This window comes from Lolium perenne, chromosome 6 (assembly GCF_019359855.2).
Source record: "Lolium perenne isolate Kyuss_39 chromosome 6, Kyuss_2.0, whole genome shotgun sequence".
NCBI classification, from domain to species: Eukaryota; Viridiplantae; Streptophyta; class Magnoliopsida; order Poales; family Poaceae; genus Lolium; species Lolium perenne.
Window position 1 is genome coordinate 25,114,662 of NC_067249.2, and position 14,505 is coordinate 25,129,166.

A 14,505-nucleotide genomic window follows, 5' to 3' on the forward strand; every position below is an offset into this window, starting at 1 on the left:
TTCGTGCAGCTGAAATGCTGAACACATGTATTACTGCTTCTGCTTCGGATTGCAAGGAAGTAATCTTGTCCATGAAGACAGATCAGAGGGCTTGCTATATAGTACGGTTCTGAAGGAAATAAAAGTAAGGAGGTTTAATTTCATGGATGTTAGGTTTATTCATGAAGGAAGAGCATCGAATGTGCATGCTCACAATTTAGCTCGTAATACTCTAGATTTACTTCAAGGACACCGCTTGTGGCTCCTGAACTCTCCTGATATCTTGTACCTCTTATGATTGTTCAATAAAGAGATCTATGTCCCCTAAAAAAAGCAGTATAATGTTTCTCTTGCTCAGCTACCTCGTTCACTAATCTGTCGCTGAATCAGTTTCTTCGACCACCTTTTTTTTTCTTATTCTCCGGTTACATAATTTTTCACATTGCATTATTGCTTTTGTTACCAATATACTTTCTCCTGTTCATATTATGTTGTGCAAATCAAAATTTGCAAACTTTGACCAAAATATAGATAATAAATATGATGGTCAATTATACCAAATGCATATAATATGGAAACATATTTCATGACAATTCTTGAAATATTTTTTTTCATTGTATGTTTATATTTTACATCACTATACATAATTAAATTTCTCAAAGTTTGACTTTAACCAAACTTTATATGTGACCTATTTTGGGCATGAGGAAGTAATTGTCAATACTTAAATTGAAACCATGAAGGACAAAGATAACTCATATGTAGATTTTTTTATCTATGCTATTAGATAAATACTATATGAATATATATTTTTCCTATAAAAATACGTGGACGTTGTTTCCTGGAATCCATGAAAATTTGATACAAAACGTGAACATGCTTTTGAATGTATGGATTTTTTTAATAAAATAACAAATAAATGAACACTTTTGTCAAACAAGTGAACATTTTTCTAGTAATTTTGAATATTAGCATTATAATAATTACCAAAGTATTCATTTTAAAACATGAAAAATGTTCAATATAACAAGAAAAAAAGATTGGTCAGCCGGTGCGAAAAATTGTTCGTCTGACCCAAAAAAATGTTCATGTATTTAGAAAATACTCCCTCCGTTCCTAGATATAAGCCATATAATTTTTTGAGAAAAAGTCCAAAATATATATAAGGTGTATTGTGTTGCACAACTTGTATGGGCAATAATTTTAGAGATTTGATTACGTTTTTCTTATCTTATGTGAAGTCCTATACTAGATCATGTCTAGGGTTAATCCTCCCCAAACATGGTGTAATTTTTCCTCAATGTGCGTTCTTTAATATTCGTGCCAGAAACTATACGGCTTATATCTAGAAATGGAGGGAGTATCCATTTGTGTTAAAAAATTGTTCATATCTTTCAAAAAAGTTCTTAATTTTTGAAAAATGTTCATATGGTAGAGAAAAAGATTCATGCTTTGAAAAATGTTGTTCATAAATTCAAGAAAAAAATTCACATGTTCAAAAAAAAAATTGTAACCTTGCGACATCCCGGGTCTCAACAAAATTCTGGGTCCGCCTCTAGTCATGACCTACATCGATTCATGTACTACACTAGTTCAATCACATCAGTTCATGCCTCTGAAATCCATCAATTAGGAAACGAGGAAATTGGCACGACAAACACGATCTCTTGCTAGCTTGCCCACGCAACAGACAGCTACGTACACCTCGTGCATGCATGGGAACCACCTGTAAGAGTATAATATATCCAATGTTTTTCTCTTTTAAATGATTATACTTTATTTTTCATGCATGTCCATGAGCCACCAAGTAGCAATTACTAGCGTAATCGGATTAGTTAGTAGAAGTTATGAGGCTGGTGTTCAATTTCGATAGGTAAATATATCATACTTCCTCCATCCCAATGAATATGGCATCCTCTTTCTCGTGTTTTTTTTTTTACCAAAAGTTACTCCTAACATAGAAAAATTGTTGGTATAAAATTAGAACCGTGGTTTTCAATATGAATCCAACGATGTGATCAAGATCTCGTAGCTCAATTTTTTGGTCAAAGTTTGTTTTAAATACGTGTGTGTCTGCCTTATTCATCGAAACATAGGCTTAATTCCTCGCTCATAAAAAAAATGAAATTGTGCACTCGCTAATGCAAACACTTGTTGCGACAGAGAAATGAAATGTTATCCTACTCCAAATCTCCATTACCTGGTCGTTGCTGGATGATTAAGTCATCATATCATGAGTATAGAGGTGACACCTAGTTGCCCGGTGAAAGTAACCTTGGGCTAGGGGTATCTGTCGATCGGTCACTGATCCGCCTATCCACATCCTGGCCGTACAAGCAACCACGTGGGGCCTAGATTGAAGAATGATTCGGCAATCCACTTGGCACGTACCTCCATGCATGCACAGATGTGACACCCGTCTCGTTGCTAGGACAGCGACCACGAAAGGAACCTTGACACATTGCCTTGCCTCCCTTCCTCGTCAACATCTAGACGAGAAACAAAGCTCAGCAAAGCAACTGACGGTAGGAGCTACACACTACAGTATCCCTACCATACTACAGAAATCTATAGCTAGCTCTGTCTATGTCTCGATGGTGGAGGTGGACCATAGATGAGATGAGCAGCCAAGGCTCCTTCCGTTTCCATGGCATACAGGCAAGGGTAGGATGAAAGCCCTGCCCTGTTGATGCATCCAACGTCTTGCATCAAATGATTATGTTCCTTTTGTTTTTGTTTGTCCTTGCATGGACCAGCTGATAGATTCCTTCCTTCACATTCCCCGTTTGTTCAAATTGCACAATCTACTAAATTTTCTGTCCAACCACGTGTTTTGGATCCGGCTTCTATCGCATCTAAATTTTGTAGTGGCATGTGTTACGTGACTAGATCTTGTTGTAGCAGCATATACTGTACTAGTTTCATGGGCGGGCACATGTGTATTCATGGCCGGGTATGCATGTGAATACCCAAAGTTTTGTCAAACTTTTGAAATCGTATGGTGCAGCCATGAATTCTTGTTTACATCGTATAAAATCCATTCCATTTAGAGCCAATATCACGTAGGTAAGCTGATGGGTATAGTACGCGAACCTATGTAAGCACATACTGGATTCGAACCCTGTACTCTGACTAATTTATTCTACTTTTCTTTGTATTTTCTTCAATTTGAATACCCATTGTTTTAGTCCTGGGCCCGCCCATGACTAGTTTATATTGGGATTTTGTTTTTTATTTATCGAAGTAATGATAATGTGATACTCTTTGAATTGTTAATCGGTTGTACTACTATGGCTAATGACGTGCCTTTTGCATTTCCCTTAGTTGGTTATTTGTTTTTCAGATCCTGTTGTGTCGTTTGTTTTTTTTAAACATAAGGCTATGAGCCCGGCTTTATATATAAAGCCCCAACGGAACGTCAGATACAACACACCCAAGATCTCAACAAGTCTGCACGGCAACCCTGCCTAGGCCAGCACACATGCCCACACGGAGTACTCACGAAGATACATCAAATGACAAGCCCTGGAGCGGGTCGAAAACAGAAGTAGCATAGCATAAGCAGTCTCTGACGGCGTCGTCTACCCTCCGGCTCTACTCCTTGCGTGCAGCAGTCGTACCGCCTCGAGCGCCTCGTCCAGCAGCGCCCTGTCCCTCCGTCTGACCAGTACCCTCCAAGACTGCATGTGGAGCATCATATGGTAGAAGGCGTCAGTCGGGTTGTTAATCAGCTTTCCTTGAATAGTTAGTTTATTCCTAATGTTCCAAAGAGACCAAGCCATGGCCGCAAAGGTGAACCAAACTAAACTACGAAGAGGGCCTGAAATGCCCTGGGCTAGCGCAATGAAATCCCCTATCCCGCCCGGGTTCCATTCGCAATGCAGCAGTTCCCTAACTCCCGCCCACATGAATCCCGCCATGTGGCAAGTGAAGAAGATGTGGTTGCAATCTTCCACCTCTTCGCACAAAGAGCATCGGCCATTAGACGGACCACGCCGCTTGGCCACCTGCTCAGACGATGGTAGCTTGCCCCTGATAAGCTGCCAAAGAAACACCTTGATTTTTGGAGGCACCCGTGCCCGCCAAACATCTCTAAAGTGTGACACCGACGCCCCCTGCGTCAGTCCGTAGTAAACCGACTTAGCCGAGAACATCCCTGAGGGTTCCAAGGGATGGCTGACCTTCCAATATGTCGTTTGTTCACACTTCACATACGACGGTGATGGCTGACCTTCCAATATGTCGACCTCGCATGAGTTAGTTAGGATCTAGATGGGGAAATGTAAGGGTATTTTACCCTTATCCATTATTTTGGTAACAATGACACCGTGCTAGAGTATTTGACCTAATATGTTTACAAGGATTATCTCAGGTATTAGGCAAAGAGGCATAAATGGTGTATCAAAGGAACAAGAAGGCTAAAGGAGACCCCCCACTTCAACAACAATCAAAAAGGCGTCTACAGAAGAAATCCGGTCAGCCACCCGGTTGGACCGGGCCATAGACCGGATGGTCCGGCGCACGGTCCGGTCGACCGGGCGCCAACCGGGCGCCAACCGGGCTGCAAGGCGACGCTGGAAGAATCCGGTTTGCCGCCCGGTCAGCCCGGCTACCACGGCGGGGCAGCGCACGGTCCGGCTGACTGGCGCCAACCGGGCGCCAACCGGACAGAGCCCCTGGACGAAGAAAATGTGGTTCCGGCCCAGCATCCGGTTGCAACCGGCTGGTCCGGTCACTGGTCCGGTCACTGGTCCGGTCTGACCGGATCCCAGACCGGACAGTCCGGTCACTGGTCCGGTTGACCGGGTTTGACGAGAAGAAAGCTGAGGTGGCAAGTGACCAACGGCCATATTTCGAAGTACACTATAAATAGGCCTTCTCCTACCTCTGAATAGTTAGGCAACATACTATAAGCTGTTCTTGAGCTCTCTCTCTCTCTTACTCCATTGCTAGAAACACCAAAAGCCTCCGATCTCCCTCCTCCTCCACCCAAACTCAAATCCCTCCGGGGAATCACTAGAGGAGGACCCGATCTACTGTTCTACCAAGCCAAATCTCATTCCCCCTTGTATTCATCGAGAAGCTTGTCTCCTAGGGTTTCTTGGAAACCCTAGGTGGGCAAGAGGAGTCCCAGCATCCGGCTGTGGATTTGCTCCGGGCAAGATTGTGAAGGTTTGGAGGCTACCTCAAAGTCTACCACAAGTGAGTGAGCTATTCCTTCGTGGGATAGGCTCCGGAGAATAGGGTGAGCCTTCGTGGCGTGGGGAATCCTTCGTGGGACCTCCACCCCTCCAAACGTGACGTACCTTGTTGCAAAGCAAGGGAACACGGGAATACATCCTCGTCTCCGCGTGCTATCGGTTATCTCTAACCGAACTCCTTACTTGTGATTTAACTGCCTGTGAGAGCCTTCGTGCTCGAGTTAGTTGTATCCTCATATAGGTTGCTTCACCTAGTTTGCATTAGGCTCACCTTTATATTCCGCAAAGCCTAATATTGCAAAGAAAGAATTAAAATTTGTAGAAACCTATTCACCCCCCCTCTAGGTTTACCATCTCTATACTTTCAATTGGTATCAGAGCCTGGACTCTTATTAAGGGCTTCACCGCCTTAAGAGTGAGATGGAAAAACTATTCGAGGGTCTAGATGAAGACTCTAACCTTTCGGTTAAAGAGATGAAATCTAGATTCTTGGCATATGATGCCGAGAAGAAGAAAAAGGAGGATGAACTACAAAGCCAAATGGCGGAGATGACCGCCATGCTCAAGAACTTGACTAGTGGGTCTCCTAGAGGGGCTTCGGCCTCTCTAGGGAGTTTCCATGAAGTCAACCATGACTATCCCAAAAACACTTCACCCATGCCTCATATAAACCATAGTGGGAACGTTCCCCATTTTGATGGAACTCACTTTCCTTTTTGGAAATCTTCTATGGAATCTCATATTCGCAGCTGCAGCGTGGAGTTGTGGGAGATCATTGTTCATGGATACCAGGAGCCACAAGATCCCATTCGGTTGACCTCCACCGAATTCTACAACCGTCAACTCAACGCCTCCGCCCGTGACAAGATTAGGAGTGGCATCAACCGCAAGCTCCTTGATCAAGTCAATGACATAGAGTCCGCTAAAGAGTTGTGGGATCGAATCACAGTACTCCAAGAGGGAACCGATTTGATCCAATCCGCTCTTTATGAGACCGCAAAGCAAGAGGCTCATCAATTCATGATTCGAGAAGGAGAGTCCGTGGCCGATGCTTATGCAAGACTCGGTGCTCTTAGAGTAAGGGTCAAGGGACTCGGTGTTGAGAAGTACAATGATGGCTTCGAGATGAATGAAGCATTTATAAAGTCCAAGGGCATTGCTATGATTGTCGTCAAACAAGAAGACACCAATCTTGCACTCAACTTGCAAATCATGACCAAGAGTGCCGACCTCAACTCTGATGATCTAGTCTCCTATGTGGCCGCCAATGAAAACATGGCCAAAGCGGGAAAGAGACTCATGGCGATGAACCGTGTTGATGAAGCCTCACACAACCATGAAGTGCCACGCAATCTTGCACTCAAAGCTAGGGCCAATCATGAAGAAGAAGAAGAAGAAGAATATGAATTTGAAGAAGGGGAAGAGATGACCTCAACTAGTGACATTGTTACCGACTTTGCCTTCTTCGCCAAGAAGTACAAGGGAAAGCTTCCAATGCTCTTCAATGACAAGAAGAAGAAGAGAACTTGCTACAATTGTGATGAAGATAGCCACTTTGCAAATGAGTGCCCGTATGAGAAAAGGGTAGACAAGCCAAAGTTCATAAAAGGGGTCAAGCCAAGGTTGAAGCCAAACCCAATCAATGATCGATACAAGAAGAACAAGGGAAGGGCTTTTGTTGGAGCCGAGTACTTGTCCGATGAAGAAGAGGAAGATGAGGAGAAGGAGGCCGGAGTGGCCGGTTTGGCTTTCTCTAAGCCCGGGTCACTCTTCACATATGACTACTCCAAGGATTACCCCATGGAGAATGATGTGGGCTCGTCCTTCATGGCAAGGACAACTCAAGATGATGACTCCGATGACTCTCCCTCCTCTACAATCGTCGGCTCTTGTCTTATGGCAAGAGAAACCAAGGTAATGGAACCTCCACCTTCTCTATCTAGTGTCCTTGATGATGAAATTGAAAATCAAGATGAGTTAATCGTGCTTAAGGAACTTTACAATGTGAGATGTACCCTTCGTGGTGAAGCTCTTGTCAAGTTTGATTTCTTGATGGACTCTCTCAAAGAAAAGGATGAGTCCCTTGAGGAATTAGAATATCAATTGAATGAAAAAGAACGGAGATTCAATCTCCTAAGACAAGAGCTAAAAACCGAAAGGTGCATATCTCAAGGGCTTAAGCAACAAATTGAAACCTATGAACTTGATAAAGTCAAGGACCTAGAAACTATTGATAGGGCTCAATCTTTGACCCAAGAGCTCAATGACTCAAAGAAGGAACTTGAAGTTGCTCATGCTTCTCTCACTAGGGATCTTGACCACCTTGAAAGAGCTAACAAGCTTGTTAAGGATGAGCTCAAGAAACTTGGAGAGAACCGTGATCTTCTTCAAGAAACCTACAAGAAGGCTCTTGGATCAATGAAGAATCCCATTGTTGTAGAAAAGCATGCTAGCTCCTCCACTTCCTTTACTAATGAGCATGCTAAGCTTGTTGAAGAACATGTTCGTTTACAAGAGGAACTCTCTTTGCATGTTGAGACCAATGCATATCTTGAATCCTTGGTGACTAAATATGGTCTCGACTATCACCCTAATGAATCTTCTTGTGAGCAAGCATCTATTCTTGAGGAAAATGTTAGGTTAACAAAGGAACTTGCAAAGTTCACCACTGCCAAGAACAAGATGGGATTGGATGACCTCTTGAGTAAGCAAAGGTCAAACAATCAAAAGTTTGGACTTGGATATACTCCCAAGTCCAACAAGAAGAACTACTACAAGAAAGAGAAGCCCGCTCAAGATAAGAACAAGAAGGTTACTAATGTTGGCAAGGCCTCAAAGGGCAAAGCCACTAGTGGTGACCGCACGGGGCCAAACAATCACTATGCTTTATTTGTTGATTATTATGGTGATGTTTATGCTAGCTATGTTGGTCCTCCTAATGGCTATGCTTGTAGAGAGTACTCAATTTGGGTACCAAAAGATATTGTTACCATTGCAAAGGAACCCATTAATCGATGGGTTCCTAAATCCTCTACTTGATTTTGTAGGGGTATTCCTCCGGTGGTCCAAAATGGGTGTTTGATAGTGGATGCACCAATCATATGACCGGAGGAAGAGATGTGCTTGATCAATTCATTGAAGATATCAACAAGAAGTCAAGCATTACCTTTGGTGATAACTCAAAGGGAAAGGTACTTGGGTATGGCAAGGTAGCAATCTCTAAGGACTTGTGCCTTGAGACGGTTATGCTTGTTGAATCCCTTGGCTACAACTTACTTTCTATATATCATCTTGCCGATGCCGGTTAAAATTCATATTTTACTAATTCTTGTGTGAAAGTCTTTAGGAGTGACAATCTCAAATTGGTCCTCGTTGGATATGTGGAGAACAACCTTTATGTGGTTGACCTCTCGAAAGAGAGCTCCTCTCCCTCCACATGTCTAATGGCGGCCAAGCATGACGAAGGTTGGTTGTGGCATCGCCGCCTTGGTCACGTTAATATGAGAAATCTTAAACGACTCCTAAAGGGTGAGCACATTGTGGGACTAACCGGCATTTCTTTTGAGAAAGATCGTGTTTGCAGTGCATGTGTAGCCGGAAAGCAACTCAAGAAGAAACATCCTATCAAGAGTATCGTCACCACATCTAGGCCTTTGGAGCTCCTTCATTTGGATCTCTTTGGGCCATCACATTATGATACTCTTGGTGGGAGCAAGTATGGACTTGTCATTGTTGATGATTACTCAAGATACTCTTGGGTCTTTCTCCTTAAGTCTAAGGACGAGACCCATAGAGAGTTCATCACCTTCGCCAAGAAAGCTCAACGTACATATGAATCCGAGATCAAGGCGATTAGGACCGACAATGGTACCGAGTTCAAGAACTACACCATGCAAGAGTTTGTTGATGATGAGGGCATCAAGCATGAGTTTTCGGCGCCATACACCCCTCAACAAAATGGAGTTGTTGAAAGGAAGAACCGGACTATCATTGAGATGGCAAGAACCATGTTGAGTGAATTTAACTCACCCCACAACTTTTGGGGAGAAGCCATCTCTACGGCCGTCCACTACTCCAACCGGCTCTTTCTTCGTCCCCTCCACAACAAAACTCCATACGAGCTTCTTACCGGTAACAAGCCTAATGTCATGTACATTCGTGTCTTTGGATGCAAATGCCTTGTTAAGAACAACAAAGGAAAGCTCGGTAAATTTGAAACTAGAACCATAGAGGGTATATTTGTTGGATATGCGGAGAACTCTCACGCCTATAGATACTACAACCGGTCCACGGGGACTATTGAAGTATCTTGTGACGTGGTGTTCTTGGAGGATAATGGCTCCCAAGTGGAGCAAGTTGTTCCATGTGTTGCAGGTAATAATGATGATCCATCTAGTGCCATCAAGCATATGGGCATTGGACACATCCGGCCCATGGAAGTTCATAATGATGATCAAGATGATGGAGTAGAAGTATCAAGCTCGGCTCAAGTGGAGCCTAGCTCAACTCAAGCCGAGCCATCAAGTGCAATTCAAGAACCATCCTCCACTCAAGATGAGTCACATTCCGAAGAACAAGAAGAAAACCCTCATACCACGGAGCAAGACCATGATGATGATCAAGAAACATCCTCAACTCATGATCAAGCTCAAGTGGTCCCTCATGATCGAGTACTAGCAAGAGATGAATTCATTGATCATGAAGGAACCATTCGGAAGATCAAGGCCGCTACAAGGGCAAGCGACATGAAAGTAGATCAAGTCCTTGGTAGCATCTCAAGAGGAGGGGTAACTCGTAGACACCATGCATTACTTATCACTTATTGTCAACATCATGCTTTTGTGTCTAGTTTTGAACCACTCAAGGTACATGAAGCCTTGGTTGATCCGGATTGGGTAATTGCCATGCAAGAAGAATTGGAGTGTTTCACTCGTAATGAAGTGTGGTCTCTAGTTGAGAGACCCAAGGATCATCGCATCAATGTTATTGGGACCAAATGGGTATTCAAGAACAAGCAAGATGAGAATGGCATTGTCATACGAAACAAAGCAAGGTTAGTGGCGCAAGGGTTTGCCCAAATAGAAGGTATGGATTTTGAGGATACCTTTGCGCCGGTAGCCCGTCTTGAAGCTATTCGTCTTTTGCTTGCATTTGCATCTTTCCACAATTTCAAACTATATCAAATGGATGTGAAAACTGCATTTTTGAATGGTCCCCTAAAAGAAACCGCATATGTGGCTCAACCCCCGGGTTTCGAAGACCCATGCCGACCCAATCACGTGTATTTACTCCATAAGGCACTCTATGGTCTCAAGCAAGCTCCACGTGCTTGGTATGAGTTCCTTAGGGATTTCTTACTACATGATGGGTTTTGCATGGGTACGGTCGATTCCACCCTTTTCACCAAGCGGGTTAAAGGGGGTGGCCTATTTATATGTCAAATATATGTTGATGATATTATCTTTGGTGGAACTAACCCCAATCATAACAAAGCTTTTGAGCTATTGATGACTAGGAAATTTGAGATGTCCATGATGGGAGAGTTGAAGTTCTTCCTAGGCTTCCAAGTGAGGCAACTTGCAAAAGGCACCTTCATCTCTCAAGAAAAGTATGTGAAGGACATGCTCAAGAAATTCAACATGACCAATGCAAGTCCAATGAAGACACCCATGCCCGTGAAGGGGCAACTTGGCTCATGTGACGGTGAGAAGGATGTAGACATAAAGGTATACCGCTCCATGATAGGATCCTTGCTCTACCTTTGTGCCTCTAGGCCGGATATCATGCTAAGTGTAGGGATGTGTGCTCGTTTTCAATCCGCTCCCAAGGAGAGCCATTTAATGGCGGTCAAACGGATTCTAAGATACCTTGTTCTCACTCCTACTCTCGGGCTATGGTATCCAAAGGGGTCAACCTTTGAACTCATTGGCTATTCGGATTCCGATTGGGCCGGTGATAAGGTTGACCGGAAGTCTACCTCCGGGGCTTGCCAATTTCTTGGCCGGTCATTGGTGAGTTGGTCATCCAAGAAACAAAACTCCACCACTTTATCCACCGCCGAAGCCGAATACATATCCGCGGCATCTTGTTGCACTCAATTGTTATGGATGAAGCAAACCTTGAAAGACTATGGTGTGTCTCTTGGTACGGTGCCTCTTCTTTGTGACAATGAAAGTGCAATTAAGATCGCCAATAACCCGGTTCAACATTGTCGCACCAAACATATTGACATTCGCCATCACTTCCTACGTGATCATGTTGCCAATAAGGATATTGATCTCACTCATGTGGGAACAACCTACCAATTGGCGGATATTTTCACTAAGCCTTTGGATGAAGCCCGGTTTGTTAACTTGAGAAGAGAACTTGGTATTCTTGATCCTAAAAACTTGGATTGATTAACTTCTTGCACTATATTCTTGCATTTATCTTGCTATCTAGCTTAGAGGCATAGCACATATGGGGATAGTCATCCTACCATGTCTTGGTATGATGCATACCTATGTGTGCAACATAAATAGACCCAATGTCATTATATGGACCCAAGCATGTCTCTTCGAGGTCTCATGACATTTGCGCTTTCACATAGGGGGAGTAATCCCCCGCCCCTCATTGCGCCTTCATTAAAACTTGATTTGAATATATAAGGCCAAATGATCTTATTGCAAACATCATTTCAAAATGACTGATGATTCTTGATATATACTTCGAATCATGCCCATTGTTGCTATTCTCAACTTGTTTGGATTTTCTTTCCAATGGGTATGCCTAGAGAACTTTGTGTTTCCAACCCCATGTCCATGCTCTTCTCATCATCATCTATCTATCTATATATGTACATATCATCATTTGAGCACTCACACACATTTACACAAAGCATAGGGGCAAAACGAGGCAAAACTAGACAAATCTGGGTTGGCCGGTCGCTGGCCCGGTTGGACCGGATCCCTGACCGGATTTTCCGGTTGACCGGGCGCAAACCGGACGCTGGGCCGGATGGGCCGGCTCCAGGTCCGGTCGACCGGGCGCCCGACCGGCCGCGCAGCCTACTATAAATTGGGGAAGGGATACCCCTTGGGGTCATCTTCCCCATTATTCCCAAACCTCCACACCTCCATGGCCGGCGCCCTGCTCACCTCCACCAAGATCTAGCCCGTTCCCACCACAAGAACCTCCCCAAACTCCACCAAATCATAGATCGGGCTCTTTGGGACATCTCCACCGAAGGATTTGAGCCCTCTCAAGCTAGTTTGGGAATCCTTGGTGTTCTTGGTTTTCAAGCTTTACCTTGTGTTCTTCTTGTTCTCTTGATCAAGGAGAACAATGTCTTCGGGTAATGTACTCTCCCTTCCTCCCTAATTTCTAAGCCTCTTCACACATTGCTCGTTCTTGACAAGATTTGAGGTGATTTTAGGGTTAGGGTTAGGGTTTGCACGTCCTCATGCCTTTAGTGTGTCTCACAACACCAAGCACATACTCCACTCTATTGCTATAGTCTATGTTCAAGTTCTTTGAGTTTTTGCATGAATTTGTGGTAGAAAATCTGGGCAAAACTTCACACCTCGACAGATCCGGTCATCCGCCCGGTCGACCGGCCGCTCAACCGGCCGGCCCGGCGTACGGCCCGGTCAACCGGGCGCCAACCGGCTCGTCCGGTCTGCTGCCCGGTTGGACCGGACTGTGCGCCGGATTGCCCAGTTTTCGCACAATCTCATCAATACACTTGGATATATGCTATGCTTTTTGGTTTCTCTCTTATTGATGACATGTACACTTACCCCACTGCTATCCTTGCTCTATTCTCTCATTCACAGGAAGTTGGAGTGGTGAACCACGGGGCAATGTTGCCAAGAGAGGACGGGCTGCTGAGAATCCACCCCGCCGGTCTAGTAGTCGTGTTCCTCCTGCAGCTCATCAGACTACTGACACCGGCAGCTCGGAGCGGAGAAGATCCAAGTCAGTGGCCGGCAAGAGGAAGGACATGCAAGCTGTCCAAGAGGATGATGAAGTAGTGCCATCTTTCAATCTTGGAATTGCTCACCGTTATTAGTGGCGGGAAATAAGGATGGAGAATCCATACCGCTATGAGCAACGGACTTACCCGGGTGGGGACAAGTTCTTCTGGACAAAGACACAAGCAACCCTATGGCATGGTTTCTATGATACACAAGAATGTATGAAGAATGGAGCTGTGGTGATGCCCAAGGCCATCAATCCTCAAGAGCTTGCCTTACATGAAGCCACAAAGTATCGCTTTGTGGTTGACACCTTGAAGGGTATGGGACTATATGAACTTGTATGCCTCAAGCCCGATGATGCACAAGAGTTTCCCACCTATTGTCCTCTCCTCGTCCGTCAGTTTCATTGCACTGTCTACTTCCATGAGGATGAGGACCGCACCATGACTTGGATGACTGGCAAGGAGAAGTACTCCTGCACCTACTCACAGTTCTGTGCGGCCTTGGGTTGTGGTGATGATCGTTCTCCCAAGTACAGAATCCACTCTCGGTCTAAGATGACTAGGGGTGACATCAGCTTTTGCTACCCCTCTAACCCCACACCGGGGCCACCCTCTATCTCCGGGATGTACTACTCATACCTTGTCCTTGCCAAGCTATTCCGTGAGAGCCTCATCAGCAAGTCAGGAGATTCTAGTGAAGTCAGAAACTATCATCTCAATCTGATGTACTATTGCAACCCTGACAAGATAAGGAAGATTGATGGGTGTGATCTTATCTACTGTGAGCTGAAGCGTGCAGTTATGGACCGCATGACTCCAAACTATACTCAGTATGTTCAGCGGCTCATCAACTACATTGTCCCTGCTCCTCTCAACGTCCTTGATGAAAAGGTCATCATGGAACCATTTCGGTTCCCCACTCCGGATGGACGTGCGGAACTCCCTTCCATGATGCCTTCTGAGCGCCGTTCCAAGGAACGCCATGACCATGCAGCTAGCTCCAGCTATTCTCGGCGCCCCAAGCGCGGTGCTGCTCGCTTCTTCTCAAACCTATGGAAAATGTGCAAGCGTACAAGTGATGTTGCACATAAGAGTCTAGCCTTGAACCAAGAGACAAGGAGGCGACAGAATGAGTTCATGGCTACACGGAATATTTCTCTTCCTCCTGTTGGTCCTGAGATGGAACCTGTGATTGCACCTCATTGGGAGATGCCTCCCATTGATGATGAGATGTTCCAGAACTTTGACTTCTCCATGTACGCTCATGGTGGTTTTCCTCCCAGGGCTGCTCGCGCTCCTCCTGCTGATGACATTGAAGAAGATGACCGTGATGAGGATGATGACGAGGATGATGATGATGATGGT